Below are 25,543 nucleotides of genomic sequence, written 5' to 3'. Positions count from 1 at the left end.
CAGCTTTCAGGATGAGGGGAAGATAAAGGGCACAAAACTGACCATTTCCCCTGAGAAGGTCTCAGTTGGGCAAGCACATAGCCCTCATGATCTAATGTTGCCTGGTCAAATGGATTTACTGCCTCCTGACAACAGTAGTTCTACTGTGTCTTGGGTGATTCACAAGCCTACAAATTCCCTCAGTGGTTAATCATACTTTATTAGTGGATTTAGTTAGTAGGTAGGCTAAACGGTTTTTAAATGTGTGCTATATCAGTACTTGTTAAGTATTAAGTTTGGCTAGAAAAGCAAGATGTGGTTTTGGGAACTGCAGCGTAGAGTGGTTTAGTTTTGGAAGCCTGTATTCTGTCATGCAGAGGCAGTTAGAATTGGTCTCTGAGTAAAGAGAATCTCTTTCAAGTACCTTGGGCCCAATGTGATTGAATGCCACAATCCTAATATATCGGTAAGTATTAATTACATCACTTTACTGTAGTACCTATCCAGCCTATATTGCCCTTTCATTTCTTTGATAGGAAAGGTTCATAATACTTGAATGGAGCTCGATTGGAGAATTTTGGGAGTGAAATCCTTTTAATCTATTCAAGATAAAGTGAGATTTATGGAGAGCAGTGTGGTATAGTGGTTAAAGCATGGGTCAGGAGACTTGGATTCCATCTTGGTTCTGCCACGGAGATTATAGGCATACCATGAGTAAATTGCTTCCCTTCTCTGTGCCCCTGTTTTTCACTCCTAACCCCCTTTGCCATGTCTGCTTAAATTGTGGTTTCTTCTGCCCCTGGTGTATCTGTGTACCGCAGCCCAGCACAATAGAGTCTTATCTTGTTTGAGTCCCCCATTTGTTACCAACATGCTGAAGATCATCAAAGGTGTGTATAGACAGCACTGCAAGCATCATTTGGTGGGAGATACCTTTATTCCCTCCTTGCCAACAGAAGTGCTAACTCGTTCCAATTATAATGGCACTTTTTGGTGAGATGAACATCTGTCACTGGGAAACAGGAGAGAAATCAGCGGACTCATTTCACATATGCCATCAAGAAGCCATTTGAAGGGAACAGCTTTCAGCTACAAATATCAGCTAGGCTAAAATTGAACCCACTGCCTACAGGTGAAAGGCTCTATAAAGCTTTACTAATCCCCAGAGCCATTCTATCCCACTTATAGGGTATACTACATTTAGTTTAAATCACATAGTCTTAGCCTCTTCTGGTTTGACAGCATTTAAATGTAGTAAACCTTTTCTCTTTCTCTTTTTCCTCTAATTATCTGCAGCATTTGTTCCTCCTTAGGGATTTTCCACTTTTTTTTGTTGCTTTATACACTCCATTCCCCCAGTTCCTTGTTCATTCCCTGTATTCCATCCCACCTTTTCTCTTCCTCCCTGGTTTGATATAGCATCTCACTGGTCCTGCTTCACACTAAGAGAAGGGGTATTAGATGGAGTCCCCATAGAGTATAAATTGAACAGAGAGAAGTGGCTGGTTTCCCAGCAATAATTTATCTGATTAAAAAATGTTCCCCACCCCCACTTCCCTCCTAGCCCTAAACCCCCTCAAAAAAAAGAAAAAGGAGAACCTTGGCATCCAGGCTACTATTTGAACTATATTATTCAAATTGCTTGAAGGGGGATTTAGACGGAAAAATAACTGTCGAAAGATGGCTCTCCAGGGAAACAGCATTAGCTCTGGAATTTGGAATAGGAGTTGTTGTGTGAAGAAGTGCAGAAAACGTAAATAGTTCTGAGTCAAGTACCTCTGTGATCTCCAACTCTGCTGTTGCTCTCCTTTTAAAAATTTATATAAAAAAATACACCAGTAGGCAGTGAAACAACAGTAAAGAAAGTATTCCCTGATCAATAGTCAGCTTCTCTCTCTTTTTTTCTCCATGCTTAGTGCAGGGTTCAGTCCAACTAAGATCAAAACTCCAGTTCATAAAGTACTTGTCTCCCTGTGTGTCACCTGGACAGGTTTTGTTGCCTCCTCCTCAGTACACTGGGGGGTCCCTGTTTCTTTGCCTTTCAAAATCTTGGTTACTGGTACTTTATTCAGAGGTAGGTGTTTTGGGGATAGAAAAATCCTTCCTGCTCTTTCTTCCCCACCAGTACATAATAGCAATGTGGTATAGGTGACTGGGGCTCTGTATTTTGGACCCTTGGCTTTGGCTGCTTTCTTTTTCTTTTGCAAGAGAGAGAGGCCTCTATTTTACATTTCATACTACTTTCACAGTATGCAATAATTTATAACGGAAGTTACCTTATTAATGTCAAGGGCAGAATTGCTACTGACATTCAAGCTGCAAGAGTGCATGAAAATCATTTAGTTTGCTGTTGCATGATCCACACAGTGAGGGCTGTTAGTTAATGTATGTACTTCTTTGTATTTCCAGACTGAATCAACTCTGCATGATGGTTTCTGGGCCAGTGGGTGAAATGCTGCCACGCCAGCTCTAATCCTGAGTTTTGAACCTCAGGGTAATCTCAACCAACTCACCAGTACTCAGGTTTCCTTTTTTTTCTGACTGGAGGGCTGTTCAGCTGAAACCTCCCTCCTCTCCTTCTTGGGGATTTACATTGCCACAAGTCTTCATTTTTTCCAGATGTTTTACCTAATAAATCAGGAGGTCTCATCAGAGGATTTGAATCCAAAAGCTGTTACCATGACTTCAAAGGCACAGGCATGGAAAGAAGGGGAGCAGATATTGTCTACAAATCCATAGTCATAATGATAATAAAAGTGGTTGTTCTAGACTGAAGCTCCAGCATGTGTTCTGTGAATATCATGCCTCCGTAGTGATTAAATAATATGGATAGCTTACACTGGTGCTGTGTGAACCTTTCACCAGCCTTTGTTTAAAACATGTTCTACTGAAGTGATATACGGTGCAGAGAAACCATATGCAGTTAAGCAAAAATCGGGGGCAGGAGTGCTGATTGTGAGAGATGAGGAGCTCTTTATACTGCTGAACTGAAGTCAATAGGAACTTACTCAGCATCAAGCCCCATTTTTTCTCCTCTGCTCACTTTCCATCTTGGTGCCAATGGAAGCTTTTTCACTCAGAAGAATGAATGGCCTAGCTCATAGCTATATAATGCTTTAATGATAAAAACATTATATGGTCGCAAAATAGGATTGCTCTTATTATTGCTGGTTTATTCCTAAATCAAGAACTTATTTAGAAGGGAGTCACTAAAATTTCAGGCAATTATCAGCTGCTTAAAATATATACCGGACCATTTTCTCTTGCTGTTGTATTTGTAGTCTTCAACTGGGTGCTTGGTGCTATGAGAACTGGAGCAAGTTGTTACCAGTGTGTTTTTAATTGCATGTAGCCCAATATATTTGCTTTTGGGTACCTGTAAGTAGTATGTAGTGAGGAATGTTTCTGTACTGCTGATTTATATAATATGGTCCTTAAAAGTAACCTCTAGGAAGGAGGGATAGTCCAGCAATGAAGGAAGTGTGAAACTCTGGAGACCTGGCTTGGATTCTCTGATTGCCTGTAGATTTCTGGAACCACGTCAGATAAGTCATGTAGACCTTCTCCACGCTGCTTCTATGCCAGGCCTGGGAGTGCTGCTGTGCAGCATGCCTCTCTCACTCTTTCACACTCTGCACACTCAAAATCCCCCCAAATAAGACTACCTGATAGCCTCAGAGCAACCCTGAACATATGTCCAAAGCTGCTTTCAAAATTTCTGTCTCAGGCATGTTTACTGGCACATCTCACGGTGGCTCTAAGGTAAGGTACCACATTGCTATTACTGGCATCTCATTTCAGCAAGTAGGCAGAGCAAGTAGGCAGGGCGGGTTTCACGGTAGAGCTTCTGGGCACAGCAGAGGAGCAGTCTAGACAAGCCTGTTGTCTGTCTGTGTGAGTAAAATGGGGTAATAGCACATCTTTACCTTATAAACTTCACCTCTAATTCAGAGCACCAAAGTGTTACAAAAATATCACGGGTTACACATTAAACCATGTATGTGTCTACAACAGAGACTTTGGAAAATTAATTTGCCCTAAATTTAGGGCCATTTTCCTTGTGCTCCAATTAGCAATGGGGCAAAGGGATGATAAGCAAGAAATTATCCTAACTGGCTCTTTTTTTGCTTGATTGTTTCAGTTCGTTAAAGTTGCTGCTGGCCAGCTCCTCTTGTGTCACCGTGGTTCCTCAGCAAGCACCATGCTGGGAAGTCCCAGAGGCAGGGAAGACCTGCTGCATTATTGAAATGTTCATGCCAACACAGGAAGATTCATTATTAAGTAGATTCTGCATTATTACACGGTGCTCCTGACAAGGTTTGTTCCTCCTTCTCCTGCGTGCGTGCACGCATGTGTGTGTGAGAGAGATAATGATAAAGTCTTTATAAGTACTGTTATAAAACTAGTGTATGCCCCCCTCAGAACAATTGTGCTTCTCATTTACGTGTCATCCCCCCAGCACCCTAACGCTACCCCATAGGACAGCTCCACAATCCATCATGACTGTCTGGGATCTGTGACAACCCAGAGTGATACGTGCTGGGTCATCAGAACAGAGTAGGAGCAGCACAGCGTGACTTCAGGAGCCTAAAAATAGGTACAATAATTTTTGAGCTGAAGGCTTTCTCCCCACCCCCTTCCTCCCCCAGCCCTTGCCATTTGGTATACTCAGCACATAATTGTCAAGATAACTTAAAAAAAACACAAAACGCATCTCCCTATAGAAATGAGCATGTTTATTAGTAGACATTGTCGCTTTGGTGGCAGGATGAGTTATGGTATTGCACACTGAAATAACTCCACGTGACTTCCAGTGACACAATGCCTTACAGGTTTTCTGTGAGCAGTGGGCGTGGAAAGGAGCGCTAGTCATCTGCCTCGCTATGGGGTGAAGAATCAGATACGGCCAGAGACATGCTATAAAATGAGGAGCCAAATTCCTTTTTGCTGGATGGCTGCTCAAGTACTTGGAGTCACTGTGAATTGACTGATTGAGCTGTGAATATAGCGCGTTATATTTTTCCTCTAGATTGTTTCTTCCCTTTATTCTGTTACTCTGTAAATCTCATTCGTACTTACCACACTTTTTTTTTTTTTTTTAAAGTTTACTCATTGGACTATGTGCTAGACCCAGTCTCTGCCAAGCCTAAATAAACTGCATTTATAAAGGAACCCTGATTATTCTGGACAGGAGGGGTTTGATTCACAGAAGTGGTATTCTTTGAAAAGGTCTGTTCCTTTGGTAGTGACTTGTTTGAAATAGATTCTACTTTACTGTGCCTGTTAAGCTGTTCTCAAGGCCACACAAAGGAGGAAGGATTGTATAAGGCTGTATAAATCAAAGTTTGTTATAGGAATGTCAAACACTGCAGCACACTGGTGTGTTAATAGCAAGCAGACAAGAAGTGTGGTAGTAGTCAGAGACAGTTAGCAGAAGCAATGAAGCTAGAGAGTCCAATTCTCAAAGCTGTCTACAACAGCTGGGTCCAGCAGACCCAGATGTAATTCTGTTGCTGCTGTGGGGAGACTGACCAACCCCCACAGCACATTGTTAAAGGACTCCAGTGGTCAGATGGGAAGGGCCTGGGGCTGTCTTTCTGGTCTAAATCGCTACCATTAGATAGGCTCTAGAAATGATGCGATGGGGCAGATGTTCATCTCACCAAAAAGTTCCATTATAATTGGAATTAGTTAGCACCTGTTCTGCTCTCACTAAGACAGAAATCACTCTATGGAAGTCACTGGAGATGTAGTGGGGTGAACTAGTGAGAGGGTAATTGGGACCCTGAGCAGAAGATGGTAAGGTGACCCTGTCTGAGGTTCTCTCTGGTTAGTTCATTTTGCCACTAAGATCAAATGTAGTATGATCCAACAGCCTGGGACCCCGGCAATGAGAGTGTCCTGTGTGCCTGCTGCGTCTCCTGCTGCTACGCCAAGCAGATGCGCTGCCTCATGGTGTCCAACACGATCTGCTGGTCCTGCAACATCTACGTAGAGCACATCACGGGCTATCACCAATACACCAACCCCACCAGACCAACCGCCACCGGACCAGACCCAGAGGGGGCCACCTGAACCCCCCTCTGAACCTAATGGACTCCAAGAGGAACCTTCAACAATGGACCACCCCGCTGTACCCAAAGAGGACCCCCGCGATGAGACTCTATATGGACTGAGACTCTTTCACCAACCCACTTCCTCCACCATTGCGGATCATTGTACGGGTTTGTGTGCATCTATCTTCTTTCTCTCTCAGCGTCGCAAACCCCCTGCCTCCCCTTCCCCCACCCCCTCCTTTGCCCCTGGGCTTAGTTGGCTAATATTGTATGTTCTGTAACCTAGTTGCATTCCCCTCCTCACCGCCATCCCTCTAATGTTACTTCCTCACTCTGGTAATCTGTATTTCCCTACTGGCTTTGTCATCTTTTTGGTTCATGACTCTTAATATCCACTAATAAAATTCACTCTGTTCTTATCTCCTCTTGAAGGCTCAGGACAAGCATAGTTGCTTCTTAACCTGGCAGGGGAAATACCATGTATCTGTGTCCAAGAAGGCAGTTTTCCTGAAGTGCTACCTGAGAGAACTGCTCTTCTGGCGCGGTTCAGTACCTGCCAAGGTGCAGTGGCTTTAAGCCCAGTTTATGGAAATGGGAGTCTCCTCCCTTGCTTGCTCCAAAGGCTTTATGGCTAAGGGGAAGCAAAACTTGGGGGCATCCAAACCCCAAACCTCTGGGCTTGGGCCTGCAAGTAGGATGCCCGCCAAAGGTTTCAGAAACATCTGAAGCCCCAGGTGGGGTGGAGGATGTTTGTTTGCCATTTAGGGTTCTGGACACTTGGATTTGGCATTAGTTTGGGCTAATTTGGCTGTGGATACAAATTAAATTGAAAAAAAAATTGTTGCAGAAGAAGAAAACGCCCCGTCTTAATACCTGCGAATCAGAAAGCTTCCCTCCTTCAGCCACAGTTTTTTGGCAGTGGCAGGAGGAGGAGGACAGCACAGGAAAGGAAACTGAGTGAAAAGTATGGGAAACCTTTTAGTCAGCATTTTAGATGTAAGCTCACAAACAACATTTCCTATGCACTTAATAGCAAGTATGCTGTGCACCAGAACCTTTTTATAGTTGTGTTCTCCCTAGGCATCTCTGTTTGCTGTGGATCCAGCACTGCAGCTGTAACTCAGGCCCTTACTCCTAGTGAAGTCAATTGATGTTTTGCTTGGAAAGGGTTGGCAGGACCCGGCAATGTCACTGAATCACAATATATGAGGCAACACTGGATTCTCCCAAACACTTTTCTAGGCGTTATGTGGAGATCCAAGGCCATAGCTTGATCCTGTTAGTGGAATTCCATGATGTCCAAGTTCATAATGTATTAAATCTTAAGGCTTGTATGCTCTTCTTATTCTGGCAGGCTCCCATTGAATTCTATGGGAATTGTAGCAATAATAGCTGAGTAAGGACCATGGAAGGCTAGAAGTCCAGGCAATGCATGTATTCCCAGTTGATCTACAATGTAGGGGTCCTATTGGGCTTCTTTGGGAACCCCAAAGATTCATTTCCCTTTACCCCGCTCTGATCTTTAATGCTCAGGTTTCATGCCTGACCTTCTGCCAATGGAATGCTGGGTAGGGGCTGTGGGACCCCTTAGCTTTTTGGGGTGCAAATGTAAAACATTTTTCCACTCCCACCCCAACTCCTATCTGCTGCAAACCCATTACTCTGTATTGGGCCAGCATGAAAACTTTCACATAGCCAAATGTTACTTACTCATTCTCAGGCTCACAGATTCACAGAAGTTTAGGGCTGGAAGGGTCCTTCTGAGATCATCAGGTCCAGCCCCCCTGCTCTGGGCAGGAAAGACAGAAATTTAGGAGAAGAAAATAATCATTTTCAGGCTCCTAAGGATCACTATAAGACAGTCAAGTTCAGAGACCTTCAAAGTGATTGCTGCAGAGCAGCGGAAGGTACTTCATCCCACTTTAAGACTGAGCACGCTGTCTCTGCTGTTTTGCAAGGCCCTGATGCTATGGGAATGTGGAGGGGGAGGTGGGAGCTCAAAGTCTTTGCAAAGTACTGCATTTAAAAATCAAAATGAAGCTATCTGTTTAGCATTAGTCACAAGGCTTTCCTCTTACAAGAAGGATTCTGGAGGGGGGGTGCTTTTAAGATTTAGCATGGCTTGTGGATCAGGATCCTGGATGAGCCCCATAGTGACAATTCACATTCTTATGCCACTGTCTGTTATGGATGCTCAGAGGCACCTTAGCTTTTTGGGGTGCAAATGTAAAACATTTCTCCACTCCCACCCCAACTCCTATCTGATCCGATCCCATGACTCTGTATTGGGCCAGCATGAAAACTTTCACACACTCAGATGTTACTCATTCCCAGGCTCCTAGAATTTAGGAGAAGAAAATAAGCACTTTCAGGCTCCTAAGGATCACTATATGCCAGTCAAGTTTTGTCAGTCACTCAAGGAAAGGAGTTTAGTAATCTCAATCCAGTCCCTGCAGTATGTGTCCATTTCACAGCAGAAACCCTTGAAAAATTCTGAATTTGGCAAGGTTGACAAGAGAGTAAGGAAAGGGCCAGGCCAGACCGAAAGGATGCATTGAAGGTCAGAGCAATGGTGCCCTAACAAAGCTTAGTAAAAGCCAATAACTGAAATAGCAAGTAGGTACAACAGTTCAAGAGTGCGATTCTGTGGCAGAGCTGGGTAAGCTCCAGGACTAGAACAATGGAGGTGCTGCAGGGCAGAACTGTGGTGCTTATTGTGCCATTAAAAGGTATGGCACAAGAATAGCGTGTTGGATATAAAATAAGGTGCACATCCAGAGCTCTGATACTAGGGGAATCACAAACAAATGGTTAAAGCGATCTATATAGGGACCATAACTAAACTGATAAGGGGGAACGGCAGAATGGGAAGGACTGAAAGAAAGCCACATAATGCCAGGCACTTGTCAGTGGTTTTTTGCTTCTCTCTTCAAAAACTAATTCAAATAACTGGAGAAAACGTATTGGCCAGACTCCTAATTTTAGATCTGAGGTAGAAGGGATAGCTGTTTCAGAAAGACAGGCTAGCTTTGTGCCTTGCTCACAGTCAGGATACACCAACCATGAAAGCAGAGGGGATTAGGCACATGGTGGGGCCCAGGTGCCCTCTGGCATTGATGCCTAAAACTTTAATTTTGCTTCTGTGAACATTGCCCATTACACCCATTGCGCATGGCAGCAGTGCCTCTAACTTTCCTTAATACCTTTTTACAGGAATAAAATTTGCTCTTATATGGTGCTTTTCATGCTTGAGGCAGTTTGAAGTGCTTTGCTAAGCACTTTAATGAGTTAGATCATGATAGTGCAGTGACTGTGCACTCAAATTCAGTGGCAGTCATGTGCTCTGTAGGAAAAATGAGGTGGGAGAAGGCTAAGGGTCAGTTCCAAAAATGGGCTTAGGTGTCTTAATGTGAGACTGCAGCAGAATGTGGGTGCCAATGGCTAAATTCTTAACCTTGAAAACCACCAGGCCACTCCATAATCTTGGAAGTGTCTCCACTGTTTAGCATTTCAAGTTTTGACATTCAAGATGCCAAGGCACCTAAAATTCTGCTTCTGCATTTGCCCACTAGTTCCTCAGTCTTGACAAGGTTAAGTACCTCCGTACCTAGTTGATGTCTAATTTGGATGTGAATCTAAGTGTTTCTCTGCTTATCCTCCCTTGATGTGGTGGGCAGGCTCTGTAAATTATTGTCTGTTTTCCTTTTTGCAGTAAATGTTATATGAGCCCTACCTCCTTCCCACGTAAATCTCTCATGCTTACATGGTCATAGGCCTCATGGCCCTCCCGAATACTAAGCATGGCTGTTGGGAAAACATGCACCATCCACATTTGGCTGGCATGAAACTTCTCAAAAGGGAACAAAGTTTTTTCTACAGCTGTATGATTAGAGCAGCCTAATTATAAAAGCAAATGGTAATTTAACAAGGAGATGGCCCCGCTTGAGGTGACGATGTCTCCCCAGACTCTCCCTTTGTGAGTTCCTAAATATACAGAAAGTTGGGCACCGAGCCTTTCTCTTTCATATTGCTTAGCATTGCTTAGCATATTCAAGCTGCAACAGGAATTCATCTGCATTTCAGAGGGTCTTCTGTTTCCTTCCCCTTCCCACACTGCACTAGCACATACATAGCAATGCAGTTAAACAAAGAACAAGTTTCTTTGGAGTTTCCAATGTGCTGGAAGGTGACTAGTCTTGAAACTCCTCCCTGAACAATAGTGGAAATTTGACATGTACATCTTTGCTAGGCTCATTCTCTGGGATTAAATGGAATATGCATCATTGTTCAGCATGCCCCCTCTCTGTATTTTAACTGCAAATAATAGTCCTTTTACCTAGCTGTTATTAGATTTCAAACTGCTTTACAAAAAAAGTGACCCTGCTGACATGAACAGAATGGTACACCGAGAATGAGGGCAGAACACAGCACATTAATTAATTAGGCTTTTTGGCAGTCCTGGAAGGTAAGGATACATGGCCCCTTCCTTGAACTGCTGGAGTGGGAACAGTAGGAACAGTGCAAAGCAAAACTAAATGAAAATTCTGTCTCTAATTGGAGCCATAAGAGACATGCAAGGAGGCCACATATAGGTACCAGCCATAGAAGTTGGCTAGGACAGTAGGGCAAGCTCTTCTGCTGATACAAAACAACCATATCTGTGTCCAGCTCCTAAATGAAAGCCTCCTGTGGGGACAATGAACTTCTGGCTTCCATTGAAATCAGTAGGAGATCTGGGAGCTCTGTCATGAGTTTTAACAGTTGCATCCCATATCCATAAGACATCTTGCTCAGTAGGGATCTCAAGCTGGTGGTGTGGGCAGCTAAGTTAGACACAAATTACCCTACATAGTTCTCTCTTCTGTGGAATCTTTGAACCCCTTCCTTGTTTCTTTGGGCAGGTGTGCTGGTAATAGTTTCAACTTCACTGTTATCTCCCCATACACCTTGCTGTGTTAGCCCTTTCCTCAGATATTTTTATTTCTGCTATGCAGAATTTATATTTTTGCTTGTTTACCTTTAACTGTAGATCTTTCCAAAGCTACTCAGAGCCTCTGGTCAAGATCTTCTGTATTTCCTCCCAATTAAAGCATCACCTCCGTCAAATTTACTATCTCCAACACCATAAAAAATGTGTTATACTTTCCTGTGAAGCACCTCAGGTGCCAAATGCAAAGCAGACAGCAGCCTGAGGAAACAGCATCCCCCAAAGGGATGCTGAATGTGTACAAATGTGTGCTATGTTTTTCTAAGGGTATCTGTCAGAATCCTGCTGACACATCAAGTACAGACAAATATTTGGCATCATCCATCTCTCCAAACATTTCTCCACTTTTAGGAAGTAGGAAAAAAATCCCTCTTTATATTTATTTAGTTCTTTGGGGTTTATATGTAAGCAAAAGATTATTTTTGATGCTTTCCTTCATTGACCAGCAAGTATATCCACTCTAGTGGTTCTACTTGCCCTATGTTTCTCAGAGCAATAAGCCCATCCCATTTTTCTTATAGCCTCTGACTTGCACTTTCCTAGTGTTATGAATTTTGGAATTGTTGGGCTCTTTTACCTCTATTTTTAATGTTGTTGATGGGTTTCCTATCCCCTGGAAGATGTCCTCAGACTCTCCCTCAATGTTTTAGTGCCTTAGCCCTTCAATGAGTGCACTGCTCTGATGACATCAAAGGCTTGACACATTTTTAACTGTCTAAGAGGAATGCTTTTCCCTTGGTACTACTACACGTTGTATCTTTTTCAGTGTGTTTGCCTGTACATATACTGGTAGTTCACCTTATGCCCTTACTGGGCGCATCTATGCGTGCAGTCAATGTACACAAATAAACTTTGGAGCTTATTGTTCTGAAATGTATTCGTGTGCAGCATGTGGAGCCCAGTTGGAGCAGCGGAGGCTAGAAAGGGACATGAGGGGGTCAGCCTGCCAGCCCAAGGCTGCTCCTACCAGGCTCCACATGCGGTGGAGGGGCTGGCTAAGGTATGCCGGCTGGCTAAGGCTGCTGGCTGGTTAGCCCCACACTGAAATACTCCATGCCCCAGCCAGCTGTGGCAGCATCTGCACCTGCACTGCTGCCTGAAAAAACTCTGCAGCTGGGTACACTGTATTTACAAGTACTACCGTATTGCAGGGTTTATCAGTTTTGTGCTCCCTAATTGGACACAGGGCTCCACATGTGGTCTCAGTGCTAAATAGAGGGGAAAAATCACTTCCCTCAATTTGCTGGCAATGCTCCTACTAATGCAGCCCAGTATGCCGTTAGCCTTCTTTCCAACAAGGGGATGCTGTTGACTCATATTCAGCTTACTGTCCACTGTAACCCCCAGGTCCTTTATTACAAATCTGCTGCTTAGCCAATCTATCTTCAGCCTGTACCCGTGCATGGGATTCTTCTGTTCACTTGTCCTTATTGAACCTCATGAGAGTATCCTTTACTGATCTATCTGATAACTTTCTTTAGAATGTGTTTAAAAATGGCAAGCATAATAAATCATGTATTCTGTTTTTAATAAAATAAAACATTAATAGCAGTAGTAACAGTAAACATTAAAAACGCTAGCAGAATACCAGAACTGATCTTCTTTACATCTACCTTGTCCAAATAACACTTCCTTGAATGCCCTGGCTGTCAGATTTATTAAGGACTGGCTGCAGCTGGTATGACAGTCAGTCCCAAAAAGACCACATGAATATTACCTGATCCTTCACGAGGAGCCTTGAGATCATAAAAAACAAGATTTACTACTATTTGCATGAAAAGTTAGACAAAGCTTATAGATCTTAAAGCAAAACAACCTGAAAATAAGGACTTAGAGATCTACTTCAGCCAGTTTGGGCTACCGGAGTACAGTAGTGTTCGAGGTCTTCTCCTTGCATCTGTGCCATCTTTGATATCTTCCTCAGAATGGCCTGTTCACAAACAATACCATCTCTTCCCTTCCTAGAATTGAATGTGCATCCCAGATGATATAGAAATAAACCTTAATTTCACTACATCATATTATGTTTTTTCCATATTGCATAGAAGTCTTCTTGTGAAAATAATTCCTCACCACATACATGTACATGTGTGTGTGTGTGTATTTGGGGTAAAGAGCACCTCTAAAATCCTAAACCACCAGATACCCCTTTCTCTGCTTATTTCTTCAGGCCTAGTCAATGCAAATTGGTTCCAAACTTCTAAATTCTTTCCTTTTCTTGGTTGCGAAAGTTGCTGGCTTAATGCCTCTGGGGACTGAAGTCATCTTTCCTTTTCCCCAGAACATACTTGGCAAGGTCAGCATTAATGCAAACTTCTTCCATATTTCTTGCCAATGTGCTTCACCCTGACTGAAGGGACTGTGCAGCATCCTTCTTTCACCCTCCTAAGAATATCACTAAAGATGTTAATTGATGAGGTGGCAGTTAAGATGATAATTTCTTGTAATGCAACATTTGTACGTTAAAAGGTGGACTGGGTCTTTCAGCTCATTTCCAGTAAGGCCCAAGCCAACCATCAGGTACTAACAATTTTCAAAAACAGCCATCTTTTCTGGATATGAACTAGTAACCGGTTTCAGGTTTCTACCTCTCTGTTGCTCTGCCTGGTGTTTTTGAATCATTTTATGTCTCACTTGGGCACAAGGTCCTATTCTGACCCTTTTGAAGTTCATTCCATATTTCTCAGAATCAATAAACTTCAAATGCAGTAGCAGAAATGCCAGCTAGTCAATAAGTCCAGTCTAGTTATGTTAGAAATAAATGCAGCTGTTGTTAAGGTTTCATTTTCTTAAGGAACTCCTATTCAGGCATATTTGTTATTTCAATTAGCTTGATCTAGTGCCTTAGTCAGGGGCTGCAGCCTGTCACGTTCAGACTGTAATTTGATGTCTAAAGCTGCCAGTCAGGTACCAAGGAAATCAAAAAGTGGTAAAACCGCATTGTGACAGCAGATATACAAATCTTGACACACTTAATGTGCAGTGTACCTGTCAGGAAGGTTCACGGCATGATCACCTGCATTTCACATCCCAGCGGAGTTGCATGCTTTGGTTTCCCATCTTTGATCACTGTCCCCCTGAGAGGCATGTGGAGAGCTGGTGAGATAGTGGTGTTTTTCCATAACTAGTTGCCCTAAAGGGTTTTGTTTTTTGTTTTTAAGTGAGTGTAGTGTGTGTAAAAAGCACTGGATTGACAGCTCAGGAGCCTGAAACCCCATCCCTGTTCAATGTATATACAAGCTTTATCTGCCAGAGCTGTCAGTGTCACACCTTTCCCCAGCATGAAATTCAATTTTACTTTTTATTTTTAAATTACCCTCTTGTTTCCCCAAATTACTGTCTGATCTGAGAACTTGAGCACCAGGATTCAGATGGAAGATAATGTGCAGAGTCACTGAAAATGGGACGAAATTTTGGCACGGTATGGGGGGGGGGTGAGACAGACAGACAGACAGACACACAAATTAAAAATCTGCAGGATCAGATGATTTAAAAATCAGGTTTACTTGAAGTATACCTAAAACCAAGCTGGGTAACAGGAGTGCTTCTTAAGAAAATAGGATGATAGTCAGGTCTGCAAAGTAAACTTATCATTCCCAGCAGTGGTGCCCTCAAACACTGCTACACTGCTCTGGGCAGGCTACCTCCTAAACCAGAAGGCTTGCAGCTGCCTCTGCATGGTGCTTGGAGTTTGTTAGAATTAGCCCTGATGAGTGACAATACCAGTTAGACTGCCCCCAGCTAATTAGCTCAGCTGCTCTACAGAGGCTATACTGTACTGCTTCTGGGTTAGGAGGCTGCCTTCCTGCAACAGCACAATCGTGCCTGAGGGTCCTGCTACTAGGGTTGGTAAGTTTACCATGTGGACGTACCCTATATCATTGTAGTAATGCCCTAGAGAAAACACCTTTAGGCCTTCCTCTGAGAGATGCATGGCCAAGGAAAAAAGGCTAGGCATAAATTCTGCAATATAGCCCTCTGATTTCTGTGTCACTAGGGTGCAAGAGATTGTACCCTGCCTATGCAAATAAATATATGTAAAGAACAGCAAGAGCAAAGCTTTGAATTCTATGGTGGCATCCAGATGAGTGTTGGCCATGTGGTACGTGGCATTGCACTGCATGTTCAGCTCTTCTCTTCACTGCAAGGGAGCAGTGCAAGGGGGAGGGTGGCTACTCCTGGGTAAAATAAGGTGCTCAAGGACCTTGTAGCACACAGACAGTAGTGTGATTGGCAGTAGCTGGCCTCCAGTGTGAGGTCATTGCCAGGTTTTGGAATGGCAGTAATTTTTGCCATACGCCACTTCTTCGGGAGTGACCTTGAGCTGATGGGTCTTGTGTAGAACTAGGTCAGCCACACGTGAGCACAGGGCCCAGGTTGTTTCAAGAATTCTGGTAAGATGTTGTCGTAACCAGCAGCTTTGCCATCTTTCAGACTCTTTAAGACTTTTTCCCGTTCGGTGACTGTGAAGCGATCAAAGCTGTTACATTCCACGCGTTGCTTCCAATATTGCTTCAGTTCATGATATATGATGTGCTTTGCAGTGATTCAGCAATGAAAAAGTTTGTAATGCTGTATGGCAGACAAGGATCTTTGGGTAAATCTAATATCTTTTATTATCAGACATTCCCTCTACCTGAAGAAGGGTGTTTGTACCTGAAAGCTTGCAAAGAAGAATTTTTCCAATTATTTTTTTCGTTGGTCTAATAAAAGATATCGGATTTACCCAAAGAACCTTGCCTGCCTATGTCCTTAGACCAACATAGCTACAACCAACACCCCTGAAACGTGAAAGATATTTAATTTTGCTGTAATGCTCTATGGCAGTGGATTTCAACCTTTTTTCATTTGCAGACCCCTAAATATTTTTGAATGGAGATGTGGACCCCTTTGGAAATTTTGAATGAAGGTGTGGACCCCTTTAAATTGTAAGTGTGGGTATTCACATACTTTTGATGGATCATAGTCACCTTTTGCAGACCCCTTAGACATTGTCTGTGGACCCCCAGCGGTCTGTGGACCATGGGCTGAACACCATTTCTCTATGGGAAATTAGTGACACGTTACAGGAGACTCCATCACACTGTTCTGAAGGCAGAGGGAAATTCCGGAACAGCTTTCCAAATAGGAGTTTCCAAAGAGCTAACTCATTTTAAGATGGAGTTTAATATACTTTTATGAATGGTGTTATTATATAATGTGGTTGCCTGCAATAGTATGAGGCTTGATTCAGTGACCCAGGAGTTTCTTTCCAGTGTTTTGTTTTTATTTGGCTACATTTCTGGAGGTTTCCATTCCTCACCTCTCTAGGTGTCTGCTGCTCATTCCAACTTGTGCATGCATTGTATATCCGATTCTGAATATGGAAGTCCTAACAATATAACTGTTTTTGTATATCAGGATACCTAAAATGTGGAGCATGGTTGAGTGGTTAGATCAGGGGACTGGGAATACTTTGTTTTCATTTCCTGCTCTGCCATGAGTCTGTAAAACTTCTCTCTGGCTCTGCTTTCCCCATTTGTAAAATGGGAATATATCTCTACTGACTGAGGCCTACTTTTTCAAACTTGAGTGACTGCAGCTAATTGTCTGAATCCATGTGTAGACATGTAAAGTAGTGGCCAGATTTTCAGAGGTTCTGGGCACCCAAAAGTGCTGAAGTCCTGATCTCCGATACCACTTAAATCAATGGGACCTGCAGGCTCAGCTCCTCTATAAAGAAGGGAGCACTCCTACTGTACTAACCTTCCACATAAGGCAACTGTGAAATTCAATTAGTATGTGTAAACCGTATTGAGAGCATTGGATGAAATTCACTGTATGTGTTTCAAGTACCCTTGATTCTTGGTCTGAAATTGTTTCCTTGTGTTTGATTTTCTTTCCCCAGAGGCAAATGACCGTAGCTGTTTTCATCTGTGTTTGACACTGCCTCCCCCGCCTTTTCTGTCTAGCTTTGTTTCTTTCTTCTCTTCATTTTGAATTGCTCAAAGATTGTACCAAATTGTTGTGGCAGACACACGCATCAAAAGGCAGTGCACTCCAGCGGGTAGGGCATGGAAGAGATCTGTGAGCTTGCATTATCACGGACCTCCTGCATGACCATAAGTTTGCAGCCAAAACTCAGAGAAAAAAAATTGAACCGGGAATCACTGATGCTATTTCAAACATTATGACATAGTGTCAGCTACTGACATGGTATCAGATCAGTAAGACAGACAAGAATCTCAGGGTGATATCCTCATCCCATTGAAATCAATGGCAAAATTGCCACTGACTTCAACAGCACAAGGATTTTATCCTCAGTATATTGATGCAGATGCTTCATTGCTTCTGGATAATCAGATCACTGCAGCCACCACCCTTTTTCCATACTTCGCTTGCAATAAAGCTTTTCCCCTCCTGTCAGATTTGGATTTAGCCACAATAATCCATGCATTTTTAACTTTTAACAGTCATGTATCTGTGTCTGAAGCCACTGGCAAAACAAAAATTGGATTAGAACTCGGCAGCCCACTTGCTCAGCACACAGGTCACTCAAAACATTTCACACCCAATGCTCTGCTCTTTCCTCTGGCTGTTGTACACTGGTTCAGTGTAAAGATTTCAGTCTTCATCTTAAAAACTCTCCATGGAACTTGCCCTGGTTACTTGAGGGACTGTCTCAGCCTACGAGGTCATGACTTCCTGCAGCAGCTACACTGAGTTGGAACCATGCAGCTGTCAAGTTCAGGAGTGAAACAGGCGTGTGCGTGTGGGAGGTAGAGGTTTCTTGTCAATAGACCTACTAATTTGGCACTCGCTTCTGGAAGAGATCAGGGTGACTGCAACCCTCAGTCCTCTGATCAAAATGCAAAACCTATGCTGTGACCACGTAAACTCCAACAAACTAACAAACATGACGAAAATTTAGTCTCTCTTGAGTGATGAATGAAGGCCGGAGGGGGGGGGGGGGGAGGTGGAATATATCTTTTGGTGTATGCTTCTGGGATCAGGTTCCATGGCAGTAGACACTGCCTAACAACCTCAAGAGACAGCATCAAAAATTGGGCATCATTATGAAGAGGAAGCCAGTGATACAGATTGCACTTCCAACTGTTCTAAAGGAGAATCTACAGTATCGGTAAGCCTTAAATTGAATGGGCCAGATCTTTAACCTCAGTACAGAGCCTTTGTGCCCTACAACTGTCTGAAGCAGCCTCCTGAGGATTCTTCATTTATTTAGACATTCACTTTAGCTTGTCTGCTCAGTAGGATAAGGTCTTTGTAATGCTACATTAAGTAGTTAACAAACTCCCATGTTGATTTGTTAATTATTTAAAGAGCCTAGCTAAACTTTGTATGACCTTTATCCTAGTTAACTATCCTGAAACCCTTTTTATTAAGGGCTCCCCACTCCCCAGCTCTCCCGGCCCCCCCCTGTGGAATTAGATAAATTTTACAGTTTGCACTTTTTAAGTTTTCTCTTTGAGAAATGTGTGATGGCTACCAGGAAGAAAGATCCGCTGCTATTGTTGCATATTTTAGTATACTTTTCCTTTTCAGATAAGCACGAGTTCACTAGAGTAACTCAGGGGCTGCTGGAAATCTTGCCTAGAGACACGCTTGCTGCTTGCTGGCCTCGGGACCAAAGAGCCAAAAGATATAAGACTACCGTTGTCCCTTAATCCTGATTCCACACCAAGCAAAGTTGGGTTGGGCTGGATAATCCAGCCTAATAAATTTGTAACACTGAGGCAAGTAACATGGCTAGACTGTAAAATGAAGATCAGTTGCCTAAGGGGAAAACCATAAGAATGTAACTTTCTCAAAAACTGGAAACACAACAAATCCTGTAAGTCCCAAATTATGGCTAAATTTAAACAAAGATCTCGCTGAGAATGGAAATGCATATTTAAGGTCACCTGACCAACTTTAATGACACTCCTGTACCTTGCCAGAGTTCCTTCCTAAACCATTGCTGCCCTTTGATTTTAGGCAGCATGACGAAGAAAGTTTTGATAAACAGTCTGAAGAAACTTGCAGCTTGTGACTACAGTCAGCTTAAATCCACTTTTATTTGCATAGTTTGCCTGTGAAGTCAAGGTACTCTGGAGGTTATGGTTTTGGTTTTGTACAGATGTGCCCCTGTTGAATAGACTACCTAAGCTTTGGTCTGACCCTTGAGATGTTCTGAGACCTTGATCAAATAACTAATGCAAATCTCATGGAAGTCAATGACTTCTTTATTGGATTTGGGTCAGGCCCTCAGTGTCTATAAGATGTTTCAAAATACACAAATACATTTGCATTTGAGACCAATTTCATCATTTTTTCCCTTGGGTAGGGTGGTAATATTGTATATATACCAATATGGTAACCTCTAATAAACAGAGAAAGGTAGTTAGTCATGGTGTTTGAAGTCAGGCAGAAGGCAGGGTAGATTTGCACCTTGTAGACTAGTTAAGTCAGATGTAAAGCTTGAGCTTCTGTGAGCCCAAGCTCACTTCATGAGATGCTTCATTTGCTGATCAGACATCTGATTTAGTCAGTCTGTAAGGTGCAAATATACCCTGCTTTCTGCCTAATTTCTGATGAAGACATGGAAACACCGACCTTTTTCCAATGTCAGAATCTGGTCTTAAAGTTTAAGACACAGGTAGTTTGCTGAAATAATATAAAAACAGGGGCCCTTTGATATGCGTATTGTGTAGTAATTTACACAGAAACTATCAAGTAGAATTAGATCGCAACTCAGTTTTCAGAGCAAATGATGAGATGAAGATATGCCTTCTGGCCTTGATTCAGAAATGCACTTGTACTCCTGCATAAGCTCATCCCTGTTCAGCATGTAAGCATGTGCAGAAGTCCTACTGACTTCAAGACTCATAGTAGAGATGATATTTTTGTATTAAACCAACAAGATTTGTGCAAAAAAAAATTATTTAATTGATATCATATCTATGAGTCCTGACTGCCTTTTCTTCTAGACCTATACGGCTGTAAACCAGATACTGACTTCAGTGTTTTTTCTTTAAGACTAACTGTAATTTTTAGCTACCCAGTCTTAGGATTCCCAGTTCTTACCCTTCCTTATACAGTAAATAGATATTTACAACCTCAGTGCCAGCTTAATTAAGCTTTTTTCCTAGGGAATTCTTTTTAAAAAATAGTTAAAAATTACCTGGTGATAGGAGCTTGTAGACCATACAAAGACAGCCCAGACTACTACCTCACGGGGTTTCTTATGCCAACCTACTTCAGTTATGGTGAGCCAAAATAAGAGAAAGAAAAGAAAATATTGAAAGTGAGCTCACCTCTCTATTTCCCTGCTCCTTTGCCAATGTGCCTTAAACAGAACAGAAAAATTCAACCCTGGCATAAGATTGTGCCTATGGAATGTCGGTAAAATGATTAGTATAAATTCAGCAAGATTGTGCAAATCAGGATTTTAATGAAAGAATATCCTGAACTTTAACTTTGGGACTAATAGCTCTCTGTGAGAAGGCAGGCACTTTACCCACTCAGCTACAGAGACTTTGATTGAAGCAGTTCTACTGTCTCCAGCCACCAAGGGATGAATTATCATTTATGTATATAGTATGCACAATATATTAAAGGAACACTTTTAAGTTTGCAAATGCCAGGATTAAGATTCCCTGGGCAACCTGAATTTGTCCACTATGTGCATATGCATTGGTACAGTATTTAATAACATGGCCATGCTCCAGTCTGTCCACAGGACACCTCTGTCTCACTTGCTGTAAAAAAATGGATGGTGCTCAGTCAGGATTACTCAGTTTTCTCCTCACTCTTCAATGTGTGGGCTCCATGAGTAATTTACTTCCCAATGTTCAAGCACTTCCCTTGAAGACAGAATTATTAAATTCCTCAGAAGCTTTTCTGTGGTGCTCATGACAATAGTATCTGAGTACATTAAAATGCATATGTTTATTTTCATAAGGCTCCTATGAAATGGGGGGAAGCAGATATTATTCTTATTTTACAAACAGAGAAATGAGGCTCAGAGAGCTTAAGTCAAATGGCTATCCAGTAATTTGGGGTTTTTCCAATTGGAGATACTTATGACCTGATTTTTCAGACCGAATGATTACACAGCACTTAATATGTTCAAAGCATAACTCCCACTGACTCTGGTTACAGCTGTGAGTGCTCAGCACTTTGCAAGTCAGGCTGCAGGGTCTCAAGTCAGGCATCCAGGAAATTAGTTAAATACAGTGACTACCTGTGAAGAGCTTTTGATTTAACTGGTTTTCCAAGAAGATTAATAGAATCTAGTGCAAACTAACTACGGTCCTTTGAATATAGTCTTTTTTTTTGTAGTTTCTGAGTCTCTTATTAAAGCTACAGTCCTTCCTCCTCACCAGAAAGTCCATCTTATGACATCATGTTAACACCCATACAGCTCATCCATAGGTTCAGGACCCCGAGCTCAGCCATACAAGCCTGTGCCACTTATGCTAACAGAGTACCTGATAGAGATGGTGGTTTGTAGTTCTTTATGTGGTCTAGCATTAGGGGGATGAAATGCTTTACCAGAAGGTTTCACAGCTATCTGCTGACAGCAGAGGAAAGATGAGAGTTAGGAATTGTGGGTCCATTCCAGGCTTTGGATGGGTGTAGCAGTGGGCACAGACTCTTCGGGCCATTTTTCTCAAGCCTGACCTCTTCTGCTGCATCCCTTCCAAGTTATCTCTATTCCAATCCTGCCTTTTCATCTCCCCTGGTCAGCTGTCATTCCCTCCTAGGGATTCACAGAATTCTTGGTCAGCTGGTCTCAGTTTTCCCCTCCTGCATCTTTGTCTGGTCTGGTTCTTGCCTTTCTCACTACCCTGGAATCACCTCTACAGTCCCATTTGATGCCTTCATTAACTCCCATTTCCAAGTCTACATCCAGTCACAGTGTCATGCCCACACCTGGTTCCTTGTTCCAGCCTCTTTGCTCAGCTCAGCAAGCCACAGTTGTGCTGTGCATCTTGGCTACTCATTATCTCTGTCCTCCTTCTCCCTGCCCCTCTAGTTCCCAGTCCTAGTTTCTTTACCTAGCCAGTCCAAATGTTCTCCATACTGAAATATGACATGAGTCTTTTCTCTACCCACTGGCTCCCAGCCCTAATTTGCTTAGCCAATCATCCCCAATGATCTCCAGCAATCCCAGATGGATCTCTCATCCCATGTCCTTTCCCAACCAGTCCGTCTTTCTTTTCAGCTCCCAGTCCTAGCATTTCTCTTTCCATCCGCTAGTCTTCCTTCACCCTCTATGCTCCTGTTTTCCTCCCAAATCAACATCAAATCCTGTTTTTGTTCCCTATATTTGATTCAGCTAGCTTCCTGCTCCATTCTGCCTGGCAAGGAGTGAGAGCAAAGGAAAGACAGGGTTTGTGCTTGGGGTATTAAAAGCATAGGGAAGACGGGTTTCATACTCAAATTTGGCACGGACCAGAACAGCCAGGAACTGGAATTTCAGAACTTGGAAACCCTGGACTAAGACATGCCCAGTGTGAATCAAATCTCTGCAGACTGAAGACCTGTCAGTTCTTTACTGTACATGCAGAAACTGTTTGTTTCCAAAAGCTTGTAACTTGGTCAATTATGATCAGATTCGTATGAGAAATTTAAAAGGAAATTCCCAGATGCAAGGATCACCTGCCACCCAAATTGCAACACCTTAGCATTGAGTACTAGAGGTTCTCAAAAAAGTAAAACAACTTCCATCCCCTCCCAAGCCCCTCATAACACCAAAAAGATTCCCAGTGCCATACCTAGACTCCTGGCAGCCCCGCATGAACTTTTAGTATTGGGCCCTCCTTTGCCAGAGATAATGATAGTAATAATCAGACAATGGAAAAAAAATTACCATTTTGTGCCCCCTTTCTGTCTGGGCCCTGGGCAGCTGCCCAGTTCGTCCATGCCTGTGTCCAGGTCTGAAGATTCCCAAATCAAAACCATCATATTTCTCCTAGTGGCATTCTCAGAAACAGCTGAACTGTACTTTTGCTGAAATTAAAAAAAAAAATAGCTTGAGCTAAGCACCAGACGTGGAAAAATTCAGCCCAAGCAGTTAACTTTGACAAAGTTATAAGCAACTGAAAATGCAGAAGTGTCAGGCATCCTTAATAGTAGGCATTACTACAGACTCCACCTATAATTTAAAACCCTATGTTTAACATAAATTAATCCAGTTCCTTGCTGGTACTCCTTCTGGCATATTACTGTTATTATGTGAGTGTTGTTATGGATAAAACTGAGCAATCCTAGGCTTTTGAGGAGGTAATTACTCTTATGTGTAGAAATAATCCAGTATATTTTGCCGCCAAATTGTCTTTTCTTGTTGGAGGACAAAGCTCCATTTCTCTTACCTCGATACTTAACACAATATATAAACTGAATAAAACAAGTTTCTTACACACCTTGACCTAGAAATATTTGTATAAACATATTGAACTCTATGGATTATTTGTGCTTTGTAAAAATCCCAAATTTCTGATCACGGAGCTAAGTGTCTACATACGTTTTGTTGGTATTTCAAGATTTTCCAGTCTTTTTGATGCACAAAACATCACTTCAAATAAGTAGGTAGACAAAGTGACATTTCATCCAGGACTAATCTCGCTATAATATGGTGGTTGATGGGAGCGGTTTGATTGACTGTTTGTATTGTAATGAATCAAGGTAAATCACAAACTATCTTCAAGCCATTGCTCAATTCCACTGAATTGGGATGCTCCTTTCTTGTTAAAAATATATGTGCACATATTGTTTCCATAGTAAAATGTTTTTAACTAGTTCTAAAGCAGCTTGTGGTGAAATCACACAGATGGGGGATGTACACAAGCTAGCTGTGTTTCATGTTTTATAATGCCTCAGGGGTATGGTTATCTTATGATTACCACACCACCTCTTGAGCCTCAGTACTACATAATTTATACACTGAAAGAGACAATTCAATTAGCCAATAATAAAATTAGAAACAAGGATAGAATGTATAATATACCAAAGGACAAAGTTCTGACGCTGTTATTGAGAAGGGACAAACTTGAATGGAAAAATGTAAATGCTTGTTTCATACAACTAGTCAAGGAGGAAAGTGTTTCCAGATCTTATTTTGTCCCTCCTAACAATAGAAGATTCAGCAGTCAGAATAAAACTGCCTGGCCAGGGCACAGTACTCGTATGATTTTGATTTGAATGGCAATTGCTCTATGAAGCAAGTTACCCCCAAAAAGGACAGAACTGCAAGTCACTTGGTGGTTTCAGGGAACACTCAGTCTTTTCTTTCCCTGTCTTCTGTATTCACAAATCTCTTAGAACTGTTTATGTTTTGGTTACTTGAGAAACACGATTCCCAGGCCAGTCAAGAGCCAACGTGGAAGAGGAGGGAGACCTCTAGCCTCAAAGAAACAAGTTCCTACAAGTTAATATTTGGAGGGGTTTCTTTCAGGACGGTCTTCACAAACAATGACTGCGTTTCTTTTCGTCTTCTCAGGAACCTGCAGTGTCGTTATTCTTGGGTTTGTAGGTAACCCTCTCCATAAGCAACCCTGCCCAGCTCGGCAGCTTTCCCTGTGCTATTCTGGAGGGACCAGAAAACAGAGCTGCAGATAGGGGAGGGAGCAGAAAGCAAAGCCGCAGAGGGGTCAGGGATTAGAAAGCAGAGCTGTGGATGAGATGTACAAGCAGTCCTCGACTTACCATGTTTTGCACTTACATTTCTAACTTGACACCCTCTTTCAACTTTCTGACCTCAGTTTTGACTTTACGTTTGATCCAATGCGACGCCACGTGAGTGAACAAGTTCACTGCGTCACCCATCTCCCTGGAGAACACCTGTCCAAACTTCCTTGGACACTTTCTTTAAGAAAGCAGACAAGACTCCAGAAAAGCCTGCAGACAAGACTCCTGAGAAGACTCCAGCCAAGAGCCCTTCAAAAAGTCCAGCAAAGTCACCTCAAAGAAGTCCTTCAGATCAACTAGATTGCGATTTACAATATAAATACCTTAATGTAGCTATATGACTCATCTATAATCGATCAAGGACAAAATTCTGGGGTATTTTTGGTGAAAACAGGGTATTGGGCCTTGGTTCAGGAACCAATCCCCCATTTATAACATGGGTTGCTGTGGGAAAATTGGTCCCGAGTTGCAACCGTTCTCAGGAGCCAATAGCGCCGAAGCCCGAGGGCTGCCCGTATCTGGCAGCCGCGTTGGTCTGTCTGAGGCAAAAAAAGCAATGCGAGGATCTAGACCGGGCGGTTCAGAAACGAGACCTTCTTTAGCCCCCCTGGGACACTGCAACAACAACACATCTTTTTTATAAGGTCGCACAAAAAGATTTGTGTGGGGTTTTGTTTTTGTTGCAGTGCCTCACCTGGTCTAATAAAAGGTCTCGCTTCTACCCGCGAGCTCCAGGCGGTTGCGTTTGGAGCGGGGCGCAGGCGAGGCGGCGCGAGGCGAGAAGGCGGCGGCGGCTCCGGGCCGGGTTTTCCCGCGTGCCGGGGGCGGGGGGGGGCGGTGCCGGTGCGGG

General features: G+C 42.8%; 2 long non-coding RNA genes across 5 annotated transcripts; one reads left to right on the top strand and one right to left on the bottom strand.

The window, feature by feature from the left end:
- Positions 1-207: 207 nt before the first annotated feature.
- Positions 208-6,461, top strand: LOC106739702 (uncharacterized). 4 transcript variants are annotated; one of them, XR_009455651.1, is made up of 5 exons: positions 209-2,053; positions 2,389-2,502; positions 4,121-4,296; positions 4,439-4,576; positions 5,084-6,461. It is a non-coding gene; the product is annotated as an uncharacterized LOC106739702 (long non-coding RNA). The 4 variants fall into 4 exon arrangements; XR_002094056.2 differs by having other exon boundaries at positions 1,223-2,053; positions 4,812-6,461; XR_009455649.1 differs by having other exon boundaries at positions 208-2,053; positions 4,439-6,461.
- Positions 4,697-25,513, bottom strand: LOC132244022 (uncharacterized). Its single transcript, XR_009455652.1, has 4 exons — positions 25,388-25,513; positions 22,877-23,016; positions 7,746-7,824; positions 4,697-5,966 (listed from the first exon to the last, which is right to left on the bottom strand). It is a non-coding gene; the product is annotated as an uncharacterized LOC132244022 (long non-coding RNA).
- Between the last annotated feature and the right edge of the window lie 30 nt (positions 25,514-25,543).

This window comes from Alligator mississippiensis, chromosome 11, assembly GCF_030867095.1.
Source record: "Alligator mississippiensis isolate rAllMis1 chromosome 11, rAllMis1, whole genome shotgun sequence".
NCBI classification, from domain to species: domain Eukaryota; kingdom Metazoa; phylum Chordata; order Crocodylia; family Alligatoridae; genus Alligator; species Alligator mississippiensis.
This window is presented reverse-complemented; position numbering and strand designations above follow the sequence as displayed.